This window comes from Gobio gobio (assembly GCF_949357685.1).
Source record: "Gobio gobio genome assembly, contig: scaffold_123, whole genome shotgun sequence".
In the NCBI taxonomy this organism is placed as follows: Eukaryota; Metazoa; Chordata; class Actinopteri; order Cypriniformes; family Gobionidae; genus Gobio; species Gobio gobio.
Genome location: NW_027645721.1, coordinates 119,070 through 132,444, shown reverse-complemented (window position 1 = coordinate 132,444; position 13,375 = coordinate 119,070). Strand labels below are relative to the sequence as shown.

General features: G+C 35.4%; 1 long non-coding RNA gene across 1 annotated transcript; it reads left to right on the top strand.

Annotated features, from left to right (window-relative positions):
* Nucleotides 1-2,425: 2,425 nt before the first annotated feature.
* Nucleotides 2,426-13,126, top strand: LOC307122382. The gene is made up of 7 exons (XR_013816034.1): nucleotides 2,426-3,661; nucleotides 10,974-11,047; nucleotides 11,247-11,294; nucleotides 11,378-11,461; nucleotides 11,612-11,817; nucleotides 11,986-12,145; nucleotides 12,242-13,126. It is a non-coding gene; the product is annotated as an uncharacterized lncRNA (long non-coding RNA).
* Nucleotides 13,127-13,375: the final 249 nt, after the last annotated feature.

Below are 13,375 nucleotides of genomic sequence, written 5' to 3'. Positions count from 1 at the left end.
ACATTGATAAAACAAAAAGACACATAATGGCAAAGACATTGTTCATCCACCTCTATACTGCATTCAATAAACAGTGAAAATGTATGGGTGATAAATGTGTGAGTACATGTCTGGTTTTCTAGAAGCAACTGTTTTAAGTGAGTTTTAAAGGTTTTCAATGTAGGACATTCTCTTATTGGAAGGGGCAAACTATTCCAGAGTTTTCTGCCTATTACTGACAATACGTTTTGTCCAAAAGTGGTGCGCCTAAATGGTATCACACTGTCCCCTTTCACAGAGGCCTGTGTACTCAGTGGTGGAAATGGCCGAAAGTTGTTGTTGTTGTTTTTTAGTTGCAGTTCAAGAGGTCACAAAAACCTTCTAAATAAATTGTCCCCAGGTTAAATAAATCTGTTGAATGTTTTGGATGGTTACTGTACATCTCAGTTTAGTGCTTTGAAAATGAACAATTAAACATGTAAAGGTGAATCTAGTTATAAGGCAGTTATATATATACATATATATATATATATATATATATATATATATATATATATATATATATATATATATATATATATATATATATATATATCAATTAAAAAAAGTAACTAATTAATCGCACATTCAACATCTGCGTTTTTAATATTTTTTCATTGTAATAATTCCACAGTTACTCTCCAAATTTATGTAGAAACAACTTAAAGACAGTATATTTGAAATATTTGTTGTAATGACACATTTTTATGAAAACTGCTACCGATGTCTCTGAATTTTTTTTTCTTCTTTTAAAACATTAATGATAGACATTCAACATTATTGTATAAATAAAAGCTATATCAATTCCAAGTGAACTTAAAACAATATTCACACAAACCTATTATAAAAAATGTCTGGGGGTCATTTGGAACATTTCAAACTTGTGTGGGAAAAGGTTACACAAACAAGGCTTTTGTTACAGTATATTTTTTTGGAAAAAAAACATTCTACATTATTTTCTGAATTCTACATTTTGTCTTCGGTTAGTTCAATAATATAGCCTACGCATCATTGATAAACCCTTGTTATAAAAAAAATATATTAATAATTCTCTCTAATTGGCCTCATTAGCAAAGCCCGCTAAAAAACACAAGACAAGCAGGGCCGTAACCACACCACCACACACATTGTAATGTCAGAAAGCTTTATTAATGTTTTTACTGTAAAGTTGTGCACAAATTAATACAGTTATATAAAATGGCATCATTTTAAAATCCACTTTTAAAAAATATCTACATTTCTCATTTTCATTCATGATGATAAAGTGAACATGTGCTTTGGTTTAGTGGAGGATTGCTGCCATCTACTGGAAAACAAACACTTTTAAAATTAAAATAATACTATTTTTACCTTTATGTGTAGACATTTTAGACAATCATTATTATAACAATAGAAACATCTCTTATCATTTTTGGGGTGCGTGGTGAGATATAAGTAGCTAAACATTTAATATTTGACAACTGTTTATGATAGATGTATTCAACGACCCACAGTAATAATACAGTGATGTAAACTGTTCATTTTTTTTTTAATGGAATTTATAAGACACGTTTTGCACTTTTGACATAGTGAATATTGAATGTGTGCATATTTTAAATAAAATACTATTAGCAAAGAGTTCAGCCTAAATGGATTACCTCACATCTAGGCTACAATTAGACTAGAACTGCTTTTACCATTCTTATTTCTTTCTTCTTTCTTCTTCTTTTTTTCTTTATTACCTCAAATCCCTTTTAATCCTTATTTTATTTTCCAGGTATCATTACATGCTTGGCCTGTGTTTTCATTGCATTTCCAATTTTGACCAGCATGGGTCGCCATTTGTGTGTGTTTTGTGCATATCTCGCATGCATTTCTGAATTACAGTGTGCGATTCTGGATCTGATTTCACTCGATATAACGGAAATTCAAGCTCTTTTCGGGAAAGACGGCCGGATCATTTTTAGATGACCATTTATGTATTATTATTATTATTATATTTATAGACAGGATCATTTCAGGCATGTTAACACAGCTTTATCATTTCAAAGTTTCTGTTATGGCATCTGTTAATGTTGTGAATTCTCCATGTTCAGCATAATAACCGGAGATGCGCGCAGAATCAGCGCTGCACGTTACAGAATATTGCGCAACATGCGCAGCTTACGCTCATTTAGTAGACTGAGAATATGCGTAGCGCTAGTCGCTGGATTGCTCGCACTTTAAGGACATTGTTTGAGTAATGTACAAGTAAGTCCAGTGTTATTTGAATATTAATGTTGTATTACAAGTGTATTCGTTGCAGATACTGTTTATAAGTTTTATTCGTTTATATTCATGCAATCTATTTATCTCACGTGAGTTATGCCCCAGATAGCAAAAAATATCGGCACGACTTCTTTTTGCCGCCGGTCCTAAGCTGTCGGCTATAGGTGCGTCCCGCTGGCGGTGATGAAACGTTTGCCGCCGAATACGTCACTCCCATTTCTTGCGAGATGCCGCGGCCGACTAGCCGGCGGGCCGCCGGCTTCATTTTCCCTGGCGGTTGCCTCCGCCTAATGGACCGCGGCCGGCTGGCGGCAAGCCGCTTTGATATACAAGGATTTCTACTCTCAAATTCGACCAGCCACGTTGGCTATGTTTGGCTTGTTGGGAAATAGAGTGGAACTGACAGCATTTTAACTAGTTCTCACATTTGAAGCGATTATAAAATCATAATAGCCTATAGGCCTATGTGAATTATATCAAATATTAGTTTTTTTTGCTCCAAAGCCATTAGGGTTTATAACAGATTCTTGACTCTTGATTCCATGATAAGGTTAGGTTTAGGAAATTACATTTAAATTTTCACTTGATTATTTGCATGTCGAGTGTGTTTAAACAGTGTTGGTCAATTTGACCCATAATGGATGTAATACTTTTTTTTTTTTTAGCATAATAGGAGGGTTAAGAAAGTTTGAAAGTTCATTTTAGGATAACACTTATTTTTGTATTGCCCTTTTTTCTATTTCTTTTTGGACTGACTTTAAAATAGACATGACAAAAAATTTGAACTAACTTCATGACATTTTACTTTGTTTTCAAAACCCATATTTTTCTGAAAAACAAAAATATATTATTAATTATTTAGGAAAAATTCTACATTCATAAGACAAGAATAACTCAAAAGAAGCCCTCTAATATTACCTCTTATAAAGCTGATTTTTACAATATTTGAAACCCTCTCAAACATGAGGTCGCAAAACAAAAAGCTTACAAAAACAGAAACCTGAAAGCTTTTCAATTTCATGTGACTGCCTTAATATTATAAAGTATTTTCTATCTCAGAATTCTTATTTTTATTATTTATTTTATATACAGTGTTACATTTGTTGTTATTCTTTGTTCTACATATTCGGAACTGTACCACAATGCTTTATTATTTTTATTTTTCTCTCATTGTACTTTTTGTATTGTACTTGTCTATACATGTACTAATTTAAATAAAAATAAAATAAAAAAAAAACAGAGAAGTACCTCCACCGGCCGAGAGGGGCAGTATACCTAAAAAAGGCGGAAGACAAACCGGTAAAACATACAGATTTACCAACAGCGGCCGCTCATCACATGGTTTTAGTATTTGAAGAGAGGAGATCAGAAAATATCCTCGACTACGAGCGTTTAAGTAAGTACATGTTTCCTTTTTGTGTCACACAATATTATGTTCATTTTTGATGTATATACCGGTTGGTTGTTTTAATTAGTTTGTTCAGACACGCACGCTGATATAGTGCACAATGCACAGTGTTAGCTAACACGTGCTGTTTCGCCTTTTTTACACACTGAGTTCAAGCATGTTGGTCCGTGTACTTGGTGGCCAACGGATTTTCGTTTTAAAAGGAAAAAAACAAAAACGATAAACGGCTTGTTTCCCAATTTCCATTAGTAAATAGGAAAAAAAAAATGGAAAACAATCCATTTTTCTTTTTTTCTTTTGATATTAAAAGACGGAAAACGGAAAACAATCTCATTATCCGATTGTGTTTATAGATGGAAATCAGAAATCAAAATATGACCAGTTTAAGAGAATGGCTCCTTTATTCGTTTTTTCGTTAAAAAAAAAACGAAAAAACGAGATTTCGGCTTGATTTTTCGTTTTTCGTTTCACGGGTAAAAAATGGATAAATGACTTCAAAATTCGTTTTCCACATGTGGGTGGTCATGAGACGCCCTTTTCCGCTGATTGGTCAAGCAAACCTGAGCATGTGACGTCATCAGCCCTTCCCCAGTTCTGTGTAACAAAATAATAGTCTTCTTAAACTGTACAGGGCATGGGCTTTCTTCTGTGCAACTTAACGCGTTTCACAGAAAAAGTTATATCAGAAATATGAAATATTAATCTGCACCCAGCCTGATTTATTTAGCTGTGTGGAGTAGGCTAAATATGTGTGGTGAAGCTGCGCAAGACAGCGAAGAGCGGGTGTGACCATGCAATGTTCAGACAAGTGTTATACGCAGCAGTCATAACTTTTCTTTACAATACGCTCGGTTTTGGATAAGGGATGGTCATTGCAAATACTGTAGGCCTAATACATATCGGCAGAGGGTGGGTAGCATGATGGTGATTTAAAATTTTACTGTAACTGTAATCATAGCCGCGAGCGAGAGAGAGAGTAGACAGCGAGGAGATGATTGACTGGACGATATAGCGGAGGCAAGCGCAAGATAACTTTTGTTAATAAAAAATATTGATTTGTTTAATGTAAGAGTTTGTCTTTGTTTTATTGTTGTTGTTTTCAATCAAATAGGCCTAATAGTGAACCACAAACTGAGCATTCGTTTTAAAGGGGAATTTCCAAAGATTTTTTATATATTAATGTGAGTATTTTGTGTCATCGTTTTTTTAAATAAAAGTTTAATATAGCCTACGTAGGGTTTTTTTTTATTGTAGGCCTAGGTTATTGGTCACGACACAATAAAGTACTCTTTTCATCACATACCGCCACAGCAAAAACTGCACATTGCAACCAGTTTCTCAGAAAATAGTTTGATGCGATATGATTCCAAATTTAGGGGGCCAGAGGGGGGGCCAAGCTTGTTGACTTTCAGCAGATAATGTGCAGCCACAAAGCGCAAATGCCTCAGGAATGGTTTGAGGAGCACAACAACGAATTTGAGGCGTTGACTTGGCCTCCAAATTCCCCAGATCTCAATCCAATCGAGCATCTGTGGCATGTGCTGAACAAACAAGTCCGATCCATGGAGGCCCCACCTCGCAACTTACAGGACTTAAAGGATCTGCTGCTAACTAACATTGGTGCCAGATACCACAGCACACCTTCAGGGGTCAGTCCATGCCTCGACGGGTCAGGGCTGTTTTGGCAGCAAAAGGGGGACCAACACAATATTAGGGAGGTTAATATTATTTCATAATGTTATGCCTGATCAGTGTATATTTTCTTGATAAATGCAGGATTAATGTTAACAAGTTAATTAATCATTTGAAATTTCCTCACTGGCACATCCCTATTCTTAACCCTCTATGGAATGCATTCTACCAATTAAATATTTTAGTAGTAGCCTATGATAGTAGCATAAATACTATGATTTCAGTATTTATTTTAAGTGTTTATTGTAGTTAAATTGTATTTATGTATAAATAAATGTCTTATTTTCTAAAAATGTATATGTTAATACATTTACAGAAAAAGCAATATAGTGTTAGCTCTTCCATGTGATGATAGTGATGATGAGTTAGCCATTTTAGGTTAAGGTTATATGGATCTACTTATTTTTGGTTTGCATGACTTCCAAGTATATAAATCTATCAATTTCTAAAAGAAATGTGCATTTAAATAGAAGAGAAAATCATAATTTTATAGATGCCATTTAGCAACGTTAAAGTTGGATATTTTCCCACTGATTAATTGTGACAACACCATAACTTGTGTTATCCATACATTTATCAAGAAAAGATTTGTCAATGACGTTCAGCAGCTGTAGTGGTTATTTTGATCTTCCTCCACTCTTTGAACAAACATTAACATTATTCGTTAACAAAACGAATAAGCAAATTACATGATACACCCGCATACCATGAATTTCCAGCATTACCAGCATTACCATTTTTAGTGAAAATTACAAAACTACAAAAAAATTGTAGGCCTACAATAAAAAAAAAAACCTACGTATATTAAACTTTTATTTAAAAAAACGATGACACAAAATACTCACATTAATATATAAAAAATCTTTGGAAATTCCCCTTTAAAACGAATGTTCAGTTTGTGGTTCACTATTAGGCCTATTTGATTGAAAACAACAACAATAAAACAAAGACAAACTCTTACATTAAACAAATCAATATTTTTTATTAACAAAAGTTATCTTGCGCTTGCCTCCGCTATATCGTCCAGTCAATCATCTCCTCGCTGTCTACTCTCTCTCTCGCTCGCGGCTATGATTACAGTTACAGTAAAATTTAAAATCACCATCATGCTACCCACCCTCTGCCGATATGTATTAGGCCTACAGTATTTGCAATGACCATCCCTTATCCAAAACCGAGCGTATTGTAAAGAAAAGTTATGACTGCTGCGTATAACACTTGTCTGAACATTGCATGGTCACACCCGCTCTTCGCTGTCTTGCGCAGCTTCACCACACATATTTAGCCTACTCCACACAGCTAAATAAATCAGGCTGGGTGCAGATTAATATTTCATATTTCTGATATAACTTTTTCTGTGAAACGCGTTAAGTTGCACAGAAGAAAGCCCATGCCCTGTACAGTTTAAGAAGACTATTATTTTGTTACACAGAACTGGGGAAGGGCTGATGACGTCACATGCTCAGGTTTGCTTGACCAATCAGCGGAAAAGGGCGTCTCATGACCACCCACATGTGGAAAACGAATTTTGAAGTCATTTATCCGTTTTTTACCCGTGAAACGAAAAACGAAAAATCAAGCCGAAATCTCGTTTTTTCGTTTTTTTTTAAACGAAAAAACGAATAAAGGAGCCATTCTCTCAAACTGGTCGGTCCGTGTACGTTTTGATCGTTTGATTTCCTAGTTGAAATGAAATAAGCAGAAATGAGAAAATGGCTCCTTTACTCGTTTTTTCGTTTAAAAAAAAACGAAAAAACGAGATTTCGGCTTGATTTTTCGTTTCTCGTTTCACGGGTAAAAAACGGATAAATGACTTCAAAATTCGTTTTCCACATGTGGGCGGTCATGAGACGCCCCTTTCCGCTGATTGGTCAAGCAAATCTGAGCATGTGACGTCATCAGCCCTTCCCCAGTTCTGTGTAACAAAATAATAGTCTTCTTAAACTGTACAGGGCATGGGCTTTCTTCTGTGCAACTTAACGCGTTTCACAGAAAAAGTTATATCAGAAATATTAAATATTAATCTGCACCCAGCCTGATTTATTTAGCTGTGTGGAGTTGGCTAAATATGTGTAGTGAAGCTGCGCAAGACAACGAGGAGCGGGTGACCATGCAATGTTCAGACATACGCAGCAGTCATAACTTTTCTTTACAATACGCTCGGTTTTGGACGAGGGATGGTCATTGCTGTAGGCCTAATACATATCGGCATATGGGTAGCGATGATGGTGATTTTAAATTTTACTATAACTGTAATCAGAGCCGCGAAGCAAGGAGATGACTGACAGGACGACAGCGGAGGCAAGCGCAAGATAACTTTTGTTAATAAAAAATATTGATTTGTTTAATGTAAGAGTTTGTCTTTGTTTTATTGTTGTTGTTTTCAATCAAATAATAGTGAACCACAAACTGAGCATTCGTTTTAAAGAGGAATTTCCAAAGATTTTTTATTTATTAATGTGAGTATTTTGTCATCCGTTTTTTTTTTTTTTTATAAAAGTTTAATATATGTAGGTTTTTTTATTGTAGGCCCACATTTTTTTTGTAGTTGAGTTTTCATTAAAAATGGTAATGCCGGTAATGATGGAAATTCATGGTTTGCGGGTGTATCATGTAATTTGCTTATTCGTTTTGTTAATAACGATATATATAATAATAGTATATAATGTTAATAATCTTTGTTTTGTTCAAAGAGTGGAGGAAGATCAAAATAACCACTACAGCTGCTGAACGTCATTGACAAATCTTTTCTTGATAAATGTATGGATAACACAAGTTATGGTGTTGTCACAATTAATCAAAATATCCAACTTTAACGTTGCTAAATGGCATCAATAAAATTATGATTTTCTCTTCTATTTAAATGCACATTTCTTTTTACAGTTTTCTCTATTTTTCCAACAAAAATAGCTTCAAACAAAGTATAGGTTTCTTTCTTGCATAATTCAGCGTTTTTGAACAGTTGGATGATTCTAGAATCCATTACGCTGCCAACTATAGCTACAGTTTTATAATTTCATAGGCCTGGAATAATAAAATGTTTCCCAAAATTTCATATTTCTATTATTAAAATATTATATTTAGAACATAAATCTAAAAATCTCATTAGCCTACATTATTTAGGCAATTGTAATTACAGTGTAAGTGGATTTTGATAAATGGTAAGATAGATTTTGTTGATATTGATTTCATTTAATTCTTATAACAGCCATGTAACGTGGTAAATAGTGTAATTACTTAAAAAGATGGTCAACAATATGTAACTTACTTTATAAGAGGTGTGCCCTAAAAAGTGAGCATGCAATTTTGAAAACACAAAAGCGCACGTTCTTTAGTCTGTTTGGATACTTCAAACACAAGTTTGCACTGCCTGTTTGGTTTACCTGTGTAGCCTACACATTAGTAACATGCTTTTGTCCGACTCATAGCGCGCGTCCTCGATGCTTGATTTACCATTGCCTAAGCGCGCGTTCTTAACGCGTTTTCCTTGACCCCGAAGCCCATGTTAAGAAAGCGCGTTTTTGTGGTAGGCTAAACCACGCGTCAAGGACGTGCGTTTTGCTGTCAAATCGCCGGCACCCACGCAAGGCGCGCCCGCTCGCGATATTCCATTATTATCCAAAATTCTATTATGGAATCTTATGAGGCATAATGAGGGCGCCTACTCTATCCTGTTAGTCACACAGAGTCATTGTTTGAAGCTATTTTTGTTGGAAAAATAGAGAAAACTGTAAAAAGAAATGTGCATTTAAAAAGAAGAGAAAATCATAATTTTATAGATGCCATTTAGCAACGTTAAAGTTGGATATTTTGATTAATTGTGACAACACCATAACTTGTGTTATCCATACATTTATCAAGAAAAGATTTGTCAATGACGTTCAGCAGCTGTAGTGGTTATTTTGATCTTCCTCCACTCTTTGAACAAAACAAAGATTATTAACATTATATACTATTATTATATATAACGTTATTAACAAAACGAATAAGCAAATTACATGATACACCCGCATACCATGAATTTCCATCATTACCGGCATTACCATTTTTAATGAAAACTCAACTACAAAAAAAATGTAGGCCTACAGTAAAAAAAAACTATATATATTAAACTTTTATTTAAAAAAAAAAAAAACGGATTACAAAATACTCACATTAATAAATAAAAAATCTTTGGAAATTCCTCTTTAAAACGAATGCTCAGTTTGTGGTTCACTATTATTTGATTGAAAACAACAACAATAAAACAAAGACAAACTCTTACATTAAACAAATCAATATTTTTTATTAACAAAAGTTATCTTGCGCTTGCCTCCGCTGTCGTCCTGTCAGTCATCTCCTTGCTTCGCGGCTCTGATTACAGTTATAGTAAAATTCAAAATCACCATCATCGCTACCCATATGCCGATATGTATTAGGCCTACAGCAATGACCATCCCTTGTCCAAAACCGAGCGAATTGTAAAGAAAAGTTATGACTGCTGCGTAAAACACTTGTCTGAACATTGCATGGTCACCCGCTCTTCGCTGTCTTGCAACTTCACCACACATATTTAGCCAACTCCACACAGCTAAATAAATCAGGCTGGGTGCAGATTAATATTTAATATTTCTGATATAACTTTTTCTGTGAAACGCGTTAAGTTGCACAGAAGAAAGCCCATGCCCTGTACAGTTTAAGAAGACTATTATTTTGTTACACAGAACTGGGGAAGGACTGATGACGTCACATGCTCAGATTTGCTTGGCCAATCAGCGGAAAGGGGCGTCTCATGACCGCCCACATGTGGAAAACGAATTTTGAAGTCATTTATCCGTTTTTTACCCGTGAAACGAGAAACGAAAAATCAAGCCGAAATCTCGTTTTTTCGTTTTTTTTTTAAACGAAAAAACGAATAAAGGAGCCATTTTCTAATTTCTGCTTATTTCATTTCAAATAGGAAATCAAACGATCAAAACGTACACGGACCCTGGTCATATTTTGATTTCTGATTTCCATCTATAAACACAATCGGATAATGAGATTGTTTTCCGTTTTCCGTCTTTTAATATCAAAAGAAAAAAAGAAAAATGGATTGTTTTCCATTTTTTGTTTTCCTATTTACTAATGGAAATTGGGAAACAAGCCGTTTTTCGTTTTTGTTTTTTTCCTTTTAAAACGAAAATCCGTTGGCCACCAAGTACACGGACCCATGTTCTACATGTTAAAATGTATCTAGCTACTGTAGGTAAGTTAGCCAAAGCTTTACATCTAGAAAGACTTAAGTTTAACTTTTGGTGTTTTCTAACAAAACAGAATGATGTATATAGGTATTTAAATTATTTTGTTAGTCCGAACAAGCATGCTGCTAGGTCAGTTTTAGCAAGTGTTAGCTAACATGTGCTGTGTTGCTACTGTTCTTCTAGCATTTAAGGTCATTTATGAGTTATTTCTCTGAACTGCTGTACTTTTTATGTTTGAGGACAATGCAGTTTACTTGAATCACTACACTGAATGAATACATTTTACTGTTCCACATTTGGCTGACCAGTTTTTCCCCCCACAGCATAGCTACTGTATATTCTGTATATAACGTTAACAATGCGGTTTTGTTCACATTTTCTTGCAGATACCTTGACCAGAGCACAATCGGTTATCTTCATCCAAGTGACCTACTATTGGACAATCGTTTTGGCTTTCAAGGTAAATAAATTGTTAGTCACAATGTCTAGTTACTGGGCTATAAGGAGAAGAATATTGAAAGGAGTTGAGATGGACAAACAGGAAATTGCAGATGTTGGAAACTTTAACAGTATGGAAAATTGTGCCTGTAGTTGTTGTTTTATATATATATATATATATATATATATATATATATATAATTAAAATATTTTTTATGTAGATTTCCAGAATGAGAACCAAGCCCTGAGGGAAAGCAATGCACAAGCAGGTGAGAACATGCACTCTTTCTTAAATTTTACTTTTTTGACTGTGATGTAGGTCCAAAATTACCAAATGCCTTTCATTTTGTAGCTTCGGATGACAGCGGCTCACTTCATGAGCAGGTGAAGCAAGTTGGGACAATGTTGACGACGTTTGCTCGTACTGGGCAATCAGGTACAACTTGCAAACAACACCTGTGGTTGTTGGTTTAATTCCCACTGGGGCCACCTGTACATGTAGTAGACCTAGTTGTAAATGTCATAGTTTAGTAGTTGAGGGACCAGGACTGACTGCTTTATTCTTTTATTCTGTGAACCCCTGTAGGTGCAGATCAGACCCTAATGCTGCGACGTCTTGGAGAGTTTGGCGATGTTGTGCGTAGCATGGACAACAAAATGGACACTATGCTGCAACATTTCAGTGCCAATGTGTCTTTTGGAGAGTTATCCCTGCCAGGGGGTCTGTTACTCCCCCTAGACAACCCATTTGGCGTTGCTTGACAACAGTTTGAGGCAGGATAAAGAGCTCCAGTAAGTGTGCTGATTTTGTTTATAATGCTGTAGGGTAATCTAAAAAGTAAAATTTAAGATTGTACACTGCATATTCTACAGTCTGAATCCACAGCCTGTCACATTTTTATATTTATGTATGAGAAGCTTCAGAGATATGTAATTTGTAACACTTTTTTGTATTTTCAGCTTCGGTTTTTGGCAATCAAATGTGGGAGGGACCTAAAAACAACCGTGTGGCGAATACTTCAGAGTATCTTCTCTAATCACCTTTCCATTAATACAACCTGGACGGGTGTAGGGGATAAAGCATGTTTTAGAGACATGTTCCTGAAGACCATTGTTCAAAGTAATATATATAAATATATAAATTTGTTATATATTTAAGTAGATGTGTGTGGCCTTATGACATTCACATGGAATGACAGATCTGTATTTTCTACAGGAGCCATCCGGAAGAACCCGGCAACCCAGGATGCCACTGATGAGGCGGTCCAGGTTAACGTTATGCGTTACCTGAAAGGAGCATCTGATCGTGAAGGCGGAAAAAGACGCCGCACAGCTGAGAGGGACCCACAGCCGACCTCTTACACCTAGGCTGACTACTGACACCTGGAACCCTTTCTTTATCCTGCAGTCAGTAACATCAAGACCCCTAAAGAAGCCAGAAGTTTCAGGCTACACTCACCCAATCCACACTGTTCACTGTGGAAATTACTGTGGAAATTTTTATTCCCTGTGACCCTGCCTTGAAGGCAGCTCCTTGGATAGATATGGGATGGCGAGGTTGTTTGTCCTTTATATAGGCGCACAAGAAATCACTGAAGATAAGCCAATTTGCGCTGCCTCATTCTGGAGGTCGGGGAAAACCGGAGAACCCATAGTCAGGCTTGTTATAATGTTCTGTTCTACTACTGTTCTATTCTTCTCCAGAGCTTTACTCTAAATTATTACCATTTATCCTATTGTTAGAAATGGCTTGTTAAATGTGATGTTATACCTCGATTTATTTGGTATCCTGCACATTCTTTGGTACCAAATATCCTCATTATTTGATATAATATTTAATGGTAATTCTTTTCATCCCAGAGCTGACCTATTTGTTATTAACAAATATTGTAAGTGTTATAATTTGCTTGTAAGGCTGTTTTTTTTTTTTTTAAACCAAAATTTAATTGGAAACATGCAGGTTCTTTAGTAAAAATGTTTTTTGTTATTTATAGGCCTATTTAAGCTTATTTATTGTCTGTTATATTTCATTTATATTATCTTGTATCATTGACAGTTAATGTACTTTGAAATGTGGAATAAAAATGCCAAATGGGAATTTATCTGGTTTGTTCAATTATTATCCATCATAAACTGCATGTTACAAATATATGAATAATAAATAAATATATATTATTTATTACACAATAAGCGGAGGCAGATCGCTCGAAAATAGCGTTTGCCTCCGACGGGCCGCCTTTTGGTATAAAGGCGGCGGAACGGCGGTTTGCCTGCGGGCCGGCGGCGGTACGAAGGCGGTAGGAAGCCGGCTGCCGCTTGCCGTCAAACGTGTTTGCGATTACGCAATTCT